The following is a 17,032-nucleotide window of genomic DNA, read 5'->3' as shown; positions in this document are numbered from 1 at the left end:
ATACTGTACTCCTCTTTGGGCTCCTCCTGTTTCCTCTTCTCCTGCTGCACCTTTGGGCGGCTACACTCCCCTGGTTTAGCCCAGGGTCCTATCCCGTCAAGGATTTCCTCCCATGTCCAGAAATCCTTAATACGCAGCTCCTCTTTGGGCTGCTCCTGCCTGTTGACACGCTGCTTGGTCCGTTTACGGTGGGTGATTCTGTCACGGTTTTCATATGGTGAAGGAGAGTCGGACCAAACTGCAAAGTGTCGATTGCGATTGATGTTTATTTAAACAAACGTAAACACAACTAAACACGAACACTACAAAACAATAAACGAAACGAAAACCGAAAACAGACTATACTTGTGTCAACTAACATCGAACAAGGACATCAAGACACTCAGGACAATCACCCACAATACAACAAAGAATATGGCTGCCTAAATATGGTTCCCAATCAGAGACAACGAAAAACACCTGCCTCTGATTGAGAGCCACTTCAGACAGCCATAGACTTTACTAGAACACCCCACTAAGCTACAATCCCACAAAGCTACACACCACATACAAAAACCCATGTCACACCCTGGCCTGACCAAATACATGAAGAAAAACACAAAATACTTCGACCAGGGCGTGACAGGTTTATAGAGGCCATGATTATTTTCATCATTGTCTCAAGAGATATAGTACTAAAACACTTGAGTGTCTCCCTTGATCCTAGGTCCTGGCAGAGTTGTGCAAACTCAGGACAACTGAGCTTTGGAGGAACATGCAGATTTAAAGAGGAGTCCGTAATTTTCTTTCTAATGGTCATGATCTTTTCTTCAAAGAGGTTAATGCATTTATTACTGCTGAAGTGAAAGCCATCCTCCTTTGGGGAATGTTGCTTTTTAGTTAGCTTTGCGACAGTATCAAAAATAAATGTTGAATTGTTCTTATTTTCCTCAATTAAATTGGAAAAATAGGATGATCGGGCAGCAATGAGGGCTCTTCGATACTGCACGGTACTGTCTTTCCAAGCTAGTCGGAAGACTTCCAGTTTGGTGTGGCGCCATTTCCGTTCCAATTTTCTGGAAGCTTGCTTCAGAGCTCTGGTATTTTCTGTAAACCAGGGAGCTAGTTTCTTGTGACAAATGTTTTTAGTTTCTAGGGGTGCGACTGCACCTAGGGTTTTGCGCAAGGTTAAATTGAGTTTCTCAGTTAGGTGGTTAACATATATTTGTCCTCTGACGTCCTTGGGTAGGCAGAGGGAGTCTGGAAGGTCATCAAGGAATCTTTGGGTTGTCTGAGAATTTATAGCACGACTTTTGATGATGCTTGGTTGGGGTCTGAGCAGATTATTTGTTGCGATTGCAAACGTAATAAAATGGTGGTCGGATAGTCTAGGATTATGAGGAAAAACATTAAGATCCACAACATTTATTCCATGTAACAAACTCACTGACTCAATGATGGCTCCGAAAGTCTTTTGGAGTGGGTCTGTGGACTTTTCCATGTGAATATTAAAGTCACCAAAACTTAGAATATTATCTTTTATGACTACAAGGTCCGATAGGAATTCATGGAACTCAGTGAGGAACGCTGTATATGGCTCAGGAGGCCTGTAAACAGTAGCTATAAAAAGTGATTGAGTAGGCTGCATAGATTTCATGACTCAAAGCTCAAAAACATCTGTTTTTTATAAATTGAAATTTTCTATCGTAAATGTTAGCAACACCGCCGACTTTGCGCGATGCGCGGGAGATATGGTCACTAATGTAACCAGGAGGTGAGGCCTCATTTAACACAGTAAATTCATCAGGCTTAAGCCATGTTTCAGTCAGGCCAATCACATCAAGATTATGATCAGTGATTAGTTCATTGACTATAACTGCCTTGGAAGTGAGGGATCTAACATTAAGTAGCCCTATTTTGAGATGTGAGGTATGTCACGGCTGTTGAAGGATCAGGACCAAGGTGCAGCGTGGTGAGCGTACATTTGACTTTATTTAAGAAATGACGCCGACAAAACAATAAACAATACCAAACAAACTGTGAAGCTTCAGGCTATGTGCCATCAAACAAAGTTAACCTCCCACAAACACAGGTGGGAAAAAGGGTACCTAAGAATGGTTCCCAATCAGAGACCACAATAGACAGCTGTCCCTGATTGAGAACCATACCTGGCCAAAACATAGAAATAGAAAATCATAGAAACACAAAACATAGAATGCCCAACCCAACTCACGCCCTGGCCAAACCAAAATAGAGACATAAAAAGGATCTCTAAAGTCAGGGCGTGAATAGGTATCACAATCTCTTTCAATAATGGCAGGAATGGAGGAGATCTTTATTCAAGTGAGATTGCTAAGGCGAACACCGCCATGTTTAATTTTGCCCAACCTAGGTCGAGACACATACACGGTCTCAATGGGGATAGCTGAGCTGACTACACTGACTGTGCTAGTGGCAGACTCCACTAAGCTGGCAGGCTGGCTAACAGCTGCCTGTCCTGCACCCTATTTCTTGTGGAGCTAGGGGAGTTAGAGCCCTGTCTATGTTCGTAGATAAGATGAGAGCACCCCTCCAGCTAGGATGGAGTCTGTCACTCTTCAACAGGCCAGGTTTGGTCCCAGAAAGAGGGTAAATTATCTACAAATCTTTTGGGAGGGGCAGAAAACAGTTTCAACCAGCGATTGAGTTGTGAGACTGCTGTAGAGCTCATCACTCCCCCTAACTGGGAGGGGGCAAATTACTCAATGCTGATTTACATGCTGAAGCAATGTTGTGCTTGGTGACCTCTGACGGTTTCATCCTGACATCGTTGATGCGATGTGGATAACAATATCCCTATACTCTCTACACTCGCCAGTTTTAGCTTTAACCAGTACCATCTTCAGATTAGCCTTAACATCGGTAGCCCTGCCCCCTGGTAAACAATGTATGATCGCTGGATGATCCAATACTGCAGGTAATGGAGTCACCAATGACTAGGGTTTTCAATTTGTCAGAGCTAATGGTGGGAGGCTTCGGCGTCTCAGACCCCGTAACTGGAGGAGTAGAGACCAGAGAAGGCTCGGCCTCTGACTCCGACTCACTGCTTAATGGGGAGAACCGGTTGAAAGTTTCTGTCGGCTGAGTGACCGACACCGGTTGAGCATTCCTACAGCATTTCCCTCCAGAAGCCATGAGAAAGTTGTCCGGCTGCGGGGACTGTGCGAGGGGATTTATACTACTATCTGTACTTACTGATGGCACAGATGCTGTTTCATCCTTTCCTACACTGAAATGACCCTTGCCTAACGATTGCGTCTGAAGCTGGGCTTGCAGCACAGCTGTCCTCGCCGTAAGGCGATCCTTCTCCTGTATATTATGAGTGAAGCGACTGCAATAAGAAGATATGTTAATGTTACTACTTAACTCCGGCTGGTGGAGGTCCTGACGAACCACGTCCAGATAAAGCGTCTGGAGTAAAAAAGTTTAAAAAAAAAGAAAAGTTGAGTGAGGGGTAAACTAAAAATATAAACGGTAATTAAAAAGTAAAAACTGTAAAGTTGTCAGGTAGCAAAGTAAAGTTAGAAACAAAACACACAGCAGCACGTAAACAAGTCTGCCATGGACTTATGCAGGACACCTATCTGAATTCCTCCAGGAGGCAGTCCCAGATGGCCCTGGTCACCCAACCTTGCAGTGCCCTACAGGTTAACTGTAGGCATTCGTTTTGAAGGAATCTCCAGTCACAAGGTATCTGTAGGAATATGGGAGACAATGTAATTATTAGACTTTTACATCACCAGGTCATTGTGGATTACTAAAGTATAATATCCCTGATAACAAATCATGATAACGTTGGATTGATAGATGCATGGACAAATATGTGCATGTCTAGCATGTGACAATAACAGGATCATATCAAGGATAGCATCACAAATGAATACATAAATAATCCTTGAAGCTTGAATCTAAATTGATCATTTGTATCAGCTGTGCAGTGCCAAGGCAAAAACAACAATGTGCACCTCTTTGAGTCCCCCGGACCAGGACTGTGAACTACTGTTCTTCATTGGGAACTCTTCATATGTAGACGGGCTTTCATAGCGCTCTTTATTTGAAGACAGAAAACATCACAAGAAACAAACTTCATTATAGTCAAATTACACCGCACTGGCTATTATGTTGCTATTATCTCCATTCTAGGGACAGGAACTACACAAAAGTACCTTCCCTATCCAGAATAGCCTACTCTCTCACTTTTACAGCTATCCTTTCACCCTCCTCAATGGCTGTTAGCTAGCTACCTACAAATGCATTTGGAGTTTGTTTTTTTACAGTAATGAATATATCAGTATAGCTAGCTAATATGAAGTTAGGTAGCTGATGATATTTAATTTAATTAGCTAGCTATCTACAGTATGTGAAGTTGAAGCCAACGAGCTAACGTTAACTAATTAAATGAAACCCATTTAATAACCAGACCTTCATACAAACTTGCTATGCTGAATTATTGATGCACAATCGAACGTGCTGTCATATGCTACCAGCACGCCCTACAAGTGAGTCACAATAGGCGGCCAAAGCGACACAATTCACCTCTATCTAATGTACATGCACCGTTATTCGTATTGCCTGCAGTCTTTTTGTTTAATCAGTGGTGGTTAACCTTGCATTGGACTTACTTAACGATTTTGGACAAAGATAGAAATTGCTCTGTATATTATCTATAAATGTAAGAAATTATATGTAAGAAATTATATATATATATATATATATATGTGTGTGTGTGTTGTTTTGGCTTTCATGCCACGTATATTGTGATTACAGGTCTCATCCCATGTGATAATCATTGTGCAATTGTGTATTTATTCGAGGCACTCCTTGCTCTTTTGTTTGGGTTTCTACCCTGTGTTTTGTAAACGTGTTTGCTTGGTCTTCATCCCTGTGCCTTTACACGGTACGCTGTAATTCCTGCGCCTGCCTCCGGATCCTTCATACCAATGTGACAGTAACCCAAAAAGTGTTAAACAAATATATTTTATATTTGAGATTCTTCAAAGTAGCCACCATTTGCTTTGATGACAGCTTTGCACAATCTTTGCATACTCTCAACCAGCTAGTCACCTGGAAAGCATTTCAATTAACAGGTGTGACTTGTTAAAAGTTTATTTGAGCCAATCAGTTGTGAGCCAATCAGTTGTGAAGTGACAAGGTAGGGGTGGTATGCAGAAGATAGCCTTATTTGGTAAAAGACCAAGTCCATAATATGGCAAGAACAGGTCACATAAGCGAAGAGAAACGACAGTCCATCATTACATTAAGACATGAAAGTCAGTCAATACGGAACATTTGAAGAACTTTGAAAGTTTCTTCAAGTGCAGTCGCAAAAATCATCCGGCGCTATGAAGAATCTGGCTCTCATGAGGACCGCAACAGGAAAGGAAGACCCAGAGTTAACTCTGCTGCAGAGTATAAGTTCATTAGAGGTAACCACCTCAGATTGCTTCACGGAGTTCAAGTAACAGACACATCTCAACATCAACTGTTCAGAGCGGACTGTGTGAATCAGACCTTCATGGTCGATTTGCTGCAAAGCAACCACTACCACAGGACACCAAAAAGTGGAAGAGACTTGCTTGGCCCAAGAAACATAAGGGCATTAGACCTGTGGAAATCTGTCCTTTGGTCTGATTAGTCCAAATTTGAGATTTTTTATTCCAACCGCTGTGTCTTTGTGAGACGCAGAGTAGGTGACCGGATGATCTCCGCATGTGTGGTTCCCACCTTGAAGCATGGAAGAGGTGTGATGGTGAGGGGGTGCTTTGCTGGTGACAGTGTCTGTGATTTATTTAGAATTCAAGGCACACTTAACCAGCATGGCTACCACAGCATTCTGCAGCAATACGCCATCCCATCTGTTTTGTGCTTAGTAGGACTATCATTTGTTTTTCAACAGGAAAAGGGTTAGGGTTACACCTCCAGGCTGTGTAAGGGCTATTTGACCAAGAAGGAGAGTAATGGAGTGCTGCATCAGATAACCTGGCCTCCACAATCACCCAACCTCAACCCAATTGAGATGGTTTGGGCTGAGTTGGACCGCAGAGTGAAGTAAAGCAGCCAGTGTTCAAGTGCTCAGCAAATGTGGGAACTCCTTCAAGATTGTTGGAAAAGCATTCCAGGTGAAGCTGGTTGAGAGAATGCCAAGAGTGTGCAAAGCTGCCATCAAGGCAAAGGGTAGCTATTTGAAGAATCTCAAATATAAAATATATTTTGATTTGTTTGACTTTTTTGGTTACTATATAATTCCATATGTGTTATTTCCTAGTGTTGATGTCTTAACAATTATTCTACAATGTAGAAAATAATAAAAAATAAAGAAAAATCCTTGAATGAGTAGGTATTCTAAAACTTTGGACCGGTAGTGTATATTTATGTGAGATGGAAACTGTTTAGTGCTACATTTTGTCAGACACATTAATCTAATATCACATCTAATATTTCTCATGTTTGTACGATTGGATGATATATCATTTTACGTTTTAGGTTGATTTATTTCTCCCTCATTTGGGAATTGTTTTGTGTTTTCATTTTGGCTCTGATACAGAGGCTATAAGGACTTCTGGGGTATTCTGTCCAGATTGCCCTAGTTTAGGTGATTACCGTATGCCACCATTGTGATTTTGTTTCCTTTAATCCAATGGAACACAGAAGGCCGTGTGTGAAGCTGCACTGTGTTACTCATGGAGCTGTTGTCTGGCTATTCTATGAGGGGTTAATGAGGACTTGACTGTAAAACAATGAAGGATAAATAAATACAATTATCTGTTACCCTTGTCGGATGACATTTAGTGGATTTTGTCTAAAGGACATCTGTCTATTTTTCTGCACAAAAGCAATGACGGTTTCGACAGAACTTGTTTAATTCCTACGAAACACACACACACACACACACACACACACACACACACACACACACACACACACACACACACACACACACACACACACACACACACACACACACACACACACACACACACACACACACACACACAGAGGACCTTATAATAGACCTTGTCCTGGCCCTGTTATGAGAAAATATTTGTCCACTATGTGTGACAGAAGCATACCTTCAGACACGTTCGGTGTGTGGGTACTATGCAGCTGATCCAGTTCCACCCCCCCAGCCATTTCCCTTAACTCAACCTCAGTGTGATCACGAGAAGAAACCGGTAGGAGTTTACCTGAGAGTGTCATATGTCACAGGACTGGAGACAACCACTGTAAAACAACAACGAGAACTTCACAACACTATACCGCGTTTCTGAATTGGTCCCATCAAAGGAAACTGTGTTGTTTATTGTATTTTTATGTGTGACAGTGGAAGCATATTTTTTGTTCACATCATGATAGCAGGTCTACAGAGCTTGCATATTTTGCCTTGCTGTTCTAACTGTTGTTCTAACTGTAGTGATTCACAAAAAAAAAACACCTAAACTATCTCTATCCATAACACATTGTCACCTTTTCTCACGAACAAGTTGATTAGCAATCCAGAATTAGGATTGCTGTCATAGAATAGTAAAGTATAAACACTTCCAGTTAAAGCTAGCACTTCCTGCTCAAGGGCAATTATTTCCTCAGTGTCAGTGACTAGGCATTCTAAGAGAAGAATTCCATCCATATCCTATTTCATTGTAGTATTTGTCCAGTATCAGTTAACCAGAATTTAGTTTATGGTCTGTTGAGATGGGTTCGAAGTGTGAGAATGGTGTAAACTGACTTTTTGTGGACCTCTTCATGACATATTTGTTTAGCTGTTATGTACTTAGTGATGGTATCATCATCATGAAATGATGAGGACAAACATTCTTGATAAAGATTTTCTTGACATAGAGAGATCATGGTTTCATTTTGACGCTACCTCTAATCTCAAGGCTATCACAAGGAAATATCCCGAGGGACACCTGTCACCCTCTCTCCAACTCACCAACTCTCTATTTCTCTCCCTCTTTTAGTCTTTCTCTACCCCTTCTCTCTCTCACCCTCTCCCTGTCTCTCTCCTCTTGGTGTCATTGTGTCACAACCAGACAGGCAGGTTCAGAATGGGGAATTCTCTATGTAGAAGAAACTAAATGACAGATTTCCCAAAAGCTGTTATCAGCTCACTCAAGCAAACACCATTATAATCTGTTATTATCTTTAGGAATCTTTGTATCCGTGTGACTCTTTGAATGTCTGTCGGTTTGCATGCGTCTGAATGGGTCTCTGAAAAATAAATCTGACATTGTGAATAGTTTGTTTCCTCGTTCCAATGATTTTGCAGTCATTACTGTTGTTTGGTTGAATTTTTGGAAAGACTTCATTTTCAACATTTCCTCAATGACTCACATCTCAAAAACCTGGTCAAGTCAAAGCATTGCAGCTAACTTTGAAGGCGAGTCGAGACAGACTGATCTACAAATCACCTTGCATCATAAATAACTACTCATTATTATATCAGTGTATCAGTATATCAGTCAGTCACAATTTACCCATGATACACGGTGTTGATGCTCTGAAAATGGCCAAAGTCAACATCAGCTTGAAATTATTGATAAGTCTGGTGACAATGGCAGGTACAGGGGTGGAAGTTCACTGGAGTTACTGATGAGAAGGAGACAACAGAGATGAGATGAAACGTATCTTCAGATGTGCGCACTTAATTCAAACTTATTGTTATTAATGCACTGATGTCAATGGAAGATTTTTGTGAATTCTTGAGTTACTATTATGGATTTGGGCTTATCCGTTTGCACAGAAATGTGCTCTCTGGTCTACAAACAGCCCTTGTACCACAAAGATATAGAGAGCAGTCATGCTGTTCTCGGCAGTGACTAGGGTCTAGTTTCAATAACGGACTCTTTTGGCACAGAAGAACAGCGTCACTGCCTACGTCCCTACCCTATCTGCCTGAATAAAATCTAAAATAGCAGCTGGGGAGAACAGAGGTTATTTTGAATAAGTTCATTTTGCAAGTGGCTAGTTTGGATCAACTACATTCACTTATACAAATGCAAAGGTTTTTACTAAAAATTTGGTTTCAAATCTTGCCCTTCTGGCATGTCTTCCTCTTGATTTGTTGAGAGAGTTGTCTGTCTGATTTTTTTCACCTTATCGATGTTGCCAAAAGAGTTTGTCATTGAAACCAGACCTCAGCCTGTACTGTTGCCTAGGGTCAGGTTTCTGAGACTACTGTTCAGCAGCAGAGCAGCAGCCCAGAGTTCATTCATGGAATGTTCTACTACTGTAGAGCCTGGGATATTTGAGCTTTGAAGGAAAGAGCTCCAGACTATGGAGGGAAAAGCTCAGTGTAGTACAGTTTCTACATGCACATGTGTTTGGGCACTGGGAAATGCCAGCAGCTCTCTCTCTCTCTCTCTCTCTCTCTCTCTCTCTTTCTTCCTGTGTCACCGTGGCATTAGGCCTGCAGCCTAAAGAGACAGCATAGGTGTGCATATCAGGTGGGTTCGGCAAAAGACATAGATTTGTGGAAATAGATTTCAAGGTATCTAGAAGTATTTAAAAACTTCAAGAATGTCAACTGTGAGCGTACCAAGTAATTAGGCGTCACTCTAAAGCGGGAAGGTGGAATAAACGAGTCAGGAGTAGGTTTTTCTGATTGAACACGGTTCTCTATTGAGGGTATTTTGTCAACAAAAACATTCTAACATAATCAATGAAAAATCCTCCAAGGAAAAACACACATTTTCTTCTCCAGATGAAACAAGAACACAATAGGATAATCTTTAAACTACAACAAACATAAATCACGGGTTTGTCACCATCTTCGTGGTTCATTCAGCACAGCTTCTCTCTCTCGGTGGCCATCTTCCAGAGATAGTTTTCCCCCTCTCTGCTGGTTCCATTCTCTCTTTTATAGGGGAAGGAGAGTATCTCATTAGTACCGTCAGCTGTGCTTAATTGACTCTGGTTACCTTGTCTCCCATGCTTTGTTGGGCTACTATCCATGAGCCCAGCCTGCCCTCTAGTGGTCCTTCCACATACCTTCCCCCCCAGGACCGAACCGGAGGGTCGGGCGCCAGACGCACCGTCTTGGTCGCGTCGGGACAGCGCGTCTGCATTCCCGTTCCTCGATCCGGCCCTGTGGATGACATGGAAAGAGAACGGTTGTAAAGACAAAAACCATCTGGCTATTCTGTTGTTATTGTTTCTCTTACCAGCCATCCACGTGAGGGGCGCATGGTCAGTAACTAATGCAAACCTCCGACCCAGTAGGTAGTACCGGAGATAATCGAGGGCCCACTTGATGGCTAAGGCCTCTTTCTCTACGGTCGCATACCTCTGTTCCCGATCGCTGAGTTTCCTACTAATGAAGAGAATCGGCTTCTCTGCTTCACCTTCACCCTGAGCTAGTACGGCTCCGAGCCCTGTATCCGAGGCGTCGACCTGCACAATGAACTCTTGTGAGAAGTCCGGAGCCTGTAGAACGGGATCGGAACACAGGCCATCTTTTAACAATTGAAAGGCCTCTTCCGTCTCTTCTTTCCACTCTACCTGGTTTGGCAGGTTTTTCCTGATGAGGTTTGTGAGGGGTTGGCAATGGTTGCATATCCCGGGATAAAACGGCGATAATATCCTGTTATCCCTAAGAAGGCCCGAACGTCTCGCTTGGTCCGGGGTCGAGGCCAGTCACGAATTGCCCTGGTCTTCTCTGCCTGCGGGCGTATTTTCCCATTCCCCACGGTATACCCCAGGTATTCCGCTTCGGACAGGCCCAGGCAGCATTTATTTGGATTGGCTGTCAACCCTGTGGCTTCCAAACTCACGAGCACCGCCCGTAATCGCAGGAGGTGACTATCCCAGTCCTCGCTGTGGATGACCACATCGTCTATGTACGCCGCTGCATACTCTTGATGGGGCCGTAGAATGGCATCCATGAGGCGTTGGAAGGTTGCAGCAGCTCCGTGCAGTCCGAAGGGCATCCTCACATACTGGAAAAGCCCCTCTGGGGTGGCGAAGGCAGTCTTTGGGCGATCCTCCGGAGCCACCGGCACTTGCCAATATCCCTTCGTCAAATCCAGGGTAGTGATGAACTTGGCCTTTCCTAAGCGCTCCAAGAGTTCATCCACGCGGGGCATGGGGTACGCATCGAATGTAGAGATGGCATTCACGCCCCTAAAGTCGTTGCAGAGTCTCATACTACCATCGGCTTTGGGGACCAGGACTATGGGACTGGACCACTCGCTCGTCGAGGGCTCGATCACGCCCATCCTCAACATCTCCCTCACCTCTTTCTTAGCGATGACTCGGCGAGCCTCAGGAATCCTGTAAGGGTGGATATGCACTTTCTTTCCGGGTTCAGTGTGGATATGGTGGAACAGGACATCTGTTTGTCCTGGGAATGGAGAGAATATTCGACCAAAGTTCATAATCAGCTTGTCTAGCTGTCTTGACTGCTCCGGTAGGAGAGTTTGGCCACGGCGCACCTCTGGTAGAGCCTTTTTTTCTTTCTTTGCCCTCCAGGGCCATCAAAGCCACCTCCTCCTCTCGTCCATGGTACGTCTTCAGCAGGTTTATGTGATAGAGTTGGACCTTCTTCCTCCTGTCAGGTTGCTTGATGAGGTAATTGACCGGTGAGACCCTTTTCATTACCTCGTAGGGCCCCCTCCACTGCGCCAGCAAGCGATGTTCGGCCGTGGGCACAAGCACCATCACTTTCTCTCCCACGGTGAACTCACGGGGGGGTCGCAGATTTATCATAGGCCCGGCCTTGGGTCCTTTGGGCCTTCTCCATATGCTCCTTGACTATGGGCCACACTGCTGACAGGCGGTCTCTCATCAGGGTAACATGTTCTATTGTAGATCGAAAGGGGCATGGTTGGGTCTCCCAGGTCTCCTTGGCTAAGTCGAGGATTCCTCGACAGGGTCTGCCATAGAGCAATTCAAACGGAGAGAATCCAGTGGATGCCTGGGGTACTTCTCGCAGGGCAAACATTAAGTGTGGGAGAAGCATGTCCCAGTTTTTCCCGTCTCGGGACACCACTCTTCTCAACATGCTTTTAATTGTTTTGTTCAAGCGTTCACACAACCCATCTGTTTGAGGGTGGAATATGCTTGTACGTATCTGTTGAACCTGATATAACCGACACAAGTCCTTCATCAACCGGGACATGAACGGGGTTCCTTGATCGGTTAAGATAGTCTTGGGAAGGCCCACACGAGAGAACATCAGGAATAACTCCTTGGCAATTCCCTTTGACGACATGTTACGTAGGGGTATGGCCTCCGGGAACTTGGTAGCATAATCTATAACCACTAGGATGTACTCGTGTCCTCTGGCGGATTTTGGGAGGGGTCCTACGAGGTCCATAGCTATGCATTCAAAGGGAGTCTCTATGATGGGGAGAGGAATCAAAGGGTTACGTAGGTGTGGCCGTGGGGCTGTACGTTGACATTGATCACACGTCTTACAATACCTGGCCACATCTCGGGTGACACGGGGCCAATAGAATCTCTGCATGATTCTGTCAATCGTCTTGTCTCGTGCCAGGTGTCCTCCTAGGACGTGGGAATGGGCTAACTGTAGAACTGTATCCCTGTATGGTCTAGGCACCATTAGTAATTCCTGGTTTTCCCCCCTTCGTCGTTCGACCCAGTATAAGAGACCCCGCCTGATTGCATAGTAAGGAAGAGGGGCTCACCTGATCCGTGGACGTTCCTTCCGTCGATCACCTTCACCTTCCTCATGGCCTCCCTTAGGTCTGGGTCTCTATGCTGCGAGGTGCCGAACTGTCCCTTTAATTCCTCGGGCAGGTCAACCTCAGTAGAGGGATGTGGAGGTTGTTCCACATCCCCATCAGGGGAGACCGAGGAGAATCCCTTCCAGGTTCCCTCCTCGGATGGAGCTTCAAATATATCCCTTAGTGCCTGGTTGCTCCTTCCTTCCTGCGTTGTGTATAACCCTTCACAGGTGTCTTCATCTGTGGTTTCCTGGAATATCTGTCGTAAACGTTGGGTCGCTATTTCTTCCTCTGCTGTAGAGGACGAGGACGCGGCTACGTCTCCTTGTAGTACTACTACCTCAGGCTTGGAGATTCTCTTCTTTCCTGTCCCCCTTCTTCCCGTGCATAACGTCATCTGCCGAAGCTCCTTATATAGGGGACAGTCTCTCCCGATCAATAATGGCACCTTCAGCTGGGGCACTTTCCCTGCCCTGACTGTACACCTTCCTTTTGGAGTGAGAATAGGCAGATTCACAGTGGGGTAATAGTGGGTGTCTCCATGGATACAGGATACGGCTACTTTGTCTGGTAGCAGTGTGGCGGAGGTCACCATCCGCTCCTCTACTAACGTAACCATACTTCCCGAGTCGAGAATAGCTACCACATCTTGTCCTTCAACTCGCACCGGAATCTCTGAGGCTGGGGCTATCTCTGCTAACCAACAGTGTTGATCCTGCCCCCTCAAAACGGGATGTGTGGGGGTAGGCAGTGACGACTCCGTGACCATGGGCTCATCCTTGCTAGGACATTGTGGGGCATAATGGTTGGGAGACTGACACTTATAACACCGACCCGGCTGTGTGGTGGCTGACTTCTCCCACCTCCGGTGGGGGCTTGGACGTTTCGGTGGCGAGCGTGCCGGGGTGAGTCGTGGTACGGGATTGGAAGACTCCTTCCGTTCCTCCTTGTCACTTTTTAACAACTCCCCTGTAGACCGATATGTTTCCACCGCCTGGGCTATGTCGTCGGCTGACAACGGGTTGGCTTGCCCCACAACCCTTTTTAAGTCACTGGGTAATTCTCTCAATATCTTGTCCACTACGAGAGTCTCTATCACATGTCCTACTCCCTTTCCAGGTTCTAGCCACTGTTTCGTCAGTCGTATTAAGGCGAAGATCTGGGCACGGACGGGTTGATCAGCTGTATAGGTCCATTGATGGAACTTTACAGCCCTATCTCTGGCAGTCAGCTGGTACTGGGACAGGATCTCGGTTTTTAGTCGCCCATAGTCCGCAGCTTCGGGGAATCCAGGTCAAAATAGGCTTCCTGAGCCACCCCGGTCAAAAGAGGAGCTAATGCGCTAGCCCATTCTGTGGGCGGCCACTCTTCCAAGGTGGCCGTCCTTTCGAAGGTCATGAGAAAGGCCTCAATATCATCCTCCTTGGAGAGACGAGGTAAGATGGCGTGAGCAGCCGCTCTTGGCCTAACTGTAGGTTCTTCTCGTCGACTCAGCTGTTGTTGCAGGAGTTCTATGGTTGTCTGCTGTGCCGTGATCAATTGTTGTAGTAGGGCGTTATCCATCGTTCTTGAATGGTTCCTCCGGGTCTTCTGGAAGAATATTAATTTACTCACTTATCCTTGTGTCACTCGTCCACCTAATGCCCGCATCCTCCACCAATGTGAGCGTACCAAGTAATTAGGCGTCACTCTAAAGCGGGAAGGTGGAATAAACGAGTCAGGAGTAGGTTTTTCTGATTGAACACGGTTCTCTATTGAGGGTATTTTGTCAACAAAAACATTCTAACATAATCAATGAAAAATCCTCCAAGGAAAAACACACATCTTCTTCTCCAGATGAAACAAGAACACAATAGGATAATCTTTAAACTACAACAAACATAAATCACGGGTTTGTCACCATCTTCGTGGTTCATTCAGCACAGCTTCTCTCTCTCGGTGGCCATCTTCCAGAGATAGTTTTCCCCCCTCTCTGCTGGTTCCATTCTCTCTTTTATAGGGGAAGGAGAGTATCTCATTAGTACCGTCAGCTGTGCTTAATTGACTCTGGTTACCTTGTCTCCCATGCTTTGTTGGGCTACTATCCATGAGCCCAGCCTGCCCTCTAGTGGTCCTTCCACACAACTGACACTAGATATTTTAACATTAACGTTAAGATACTGCTTGTCTCAACCTTGATTCAGTGTCATTTTGATAATGCCTGCTCTGCTTGGTATAGTGGACTATCAAAAAATCTGAAAAAGAGAAGGCAGGTCATACAAAATAATGCTATCAGGTATATGCTGAACATTCCCCCTAGGACCACAGAAGGCCGTGTGTGAAGCTGCACTGTGTTACTCATGGAGCTGTTGTCTGGCTATTCTATGAGGGATTAATGAGGACTTGACTGTAAAACAATGAAGGATAAATAAATACAATTATCTGTTACCCTTGTCGGATGACATTTAGTGGATTTTGTCTAAAGGACATCTGTCTATTTTTCTGCACAAAAGCAATGACGGTTTCGACAGAACTTGTTTAATTCCTACGAAACACACACACACACACACACACACACACACACACACACACACACACACACACACACACACACACACACACACACACACACACACACACACACACACACACACACACACACACACACACACACACACACACACACACACACACACACACACAGGACCTTATAATAGACCTTGTCCTGGCCCTGTTATGAGAAAATATTTGTCCACTATGTGTGACAGAAGCATACCTTCAGACACGTTCGGTGTGTGGGTACTATGCAGCTGATCCAGTTCCACCCCCCCCAGCCATTTCCCTTAACTCAACCTCAGTGTGATCACGAGAAGAAACCGGTAGGAGTTTACCTGAGAGTGTCATATGTCACAGGACTGGAGACAACCACTGTAAAACAACAACGAGAACTTCACAACACTATACCCCGTTTCTGAATTGGTCCCATCAAAGGAAACTGTGTTGTTTATTGTATTTTTATGTGTGACAGTGGAAGCATATTTTTTGTTCACATCATGATAGCAGGTCTACAGAGCTTGCATATTTTGCCTTGCTGTTCTAACTGTTGTTCTAACTGTAGTGATTCACAAAAAAAACCCACCTAAACTATCTCTATCCATAACACATTGTCACCTTTTCTCACGAACAAGTTGATTAGCAATCCAGAATTAGGATTGCTGTCATAGAATAGTAAAGTATAAACACTTCCAGTTAAAGCTAGCACTTCCTGCTCAAGGGCAATTATTTCCTCAGTGTCAGTGACTAGGCATTCTAAGAGAAGAATTCCATCCATATCCTATTTCATTGTAGTATTTGTCCAGTATCAGTTAACCAGAATTTAGTTTATGGTCTGTTGAGATGGGTTCGAAGTGTGAGAATGGTGTAAACTGACTTTTGTGGACCTCTTCATGACATATTTGTTTAGCTGTTATGTACTTAGTGATGGTATCATCATCATGAAATGATGAGGACAAACATTCTTGATAAAGATTTTCTTGACATAGAGAGATCATGGTTTCATTTTGACGCTACCTCTAATCTCAAGGCTATCACAAGGAAATATCCCGAGGGACACCTGTCACCCTCTCTCCAACTCACCAACTCTCTATTTCTCTCCCTCTTTTAATCTTTCTCTACCCCTTCTCTCTCTCACCCTATCCCTGTCTCTCTCCTCTTGGTGTCATTGTGTCACAACCAGACAGGCAGGTTCAGAATGGGGAATTCTCTATGTAGAAGAAACTAAATGACAGATTTCCCAAAAGCTGTTATCAGCTCACTCAAGCAAACACCATTATAATCTGTTATTATCTTTAGGAATCTTTGTATCCGTGTGACTCTTTGAATGTCTGTCGGTTTGCATGCGTCTGAATGGGTCTTTGAAAAATAAATCTGACATTGTGAATAGTTTGTTTCCTCGTTCCAATGATTTTGCAGTCATTACTGTTGTTTGGTTGAATTTTTGGAAAGACTTCATTTTCAACATTTCCTCAATGACTCACATCTCAAAAACCTGGTCAAGCCAAAGCATTGCAGCTAACTTTGAAGGCGAGTCGAGACAGACTGATCTACAAATCACCTTGCATCATAAATAACTACTCATTATTATATCAGTGTATCAGTATATCAGTCAGTCACAATTTACCCATGATACACAGTGTTGATGCTCTGAAAATGGCCAAAGTCAACATCAGCTTGAAATTATTGATAAGTCTGGTGACAATGGCAGGTACAGGGGTGGAAGTTCACTGGAGTTACTGATGAGAAGGAGACAACAGAGATGAGATGAAACGTATCTTCAGATGTGCGCACTTAAT

The sequence above is a fragment of the Oncorhynchus keta genome, chromosome 34, assembly GCF_023373465.1.
Source record: "Oncorhynchus keta strain PuntledgeMale-10-30-2019 chromosome 34, Oket_V2, whole genome shotgun sequence".
Classification (NCBI taxonomy): domain Eukaryota; kingdom Metazoa; phylum Chordata; class Actinopteri; order Salmoniformes; family Salmonidae; genus Oncorhynchus; species Oncorhynchus keta.
Note: the sequence above shows the minus strand (reverse complement) of the source record.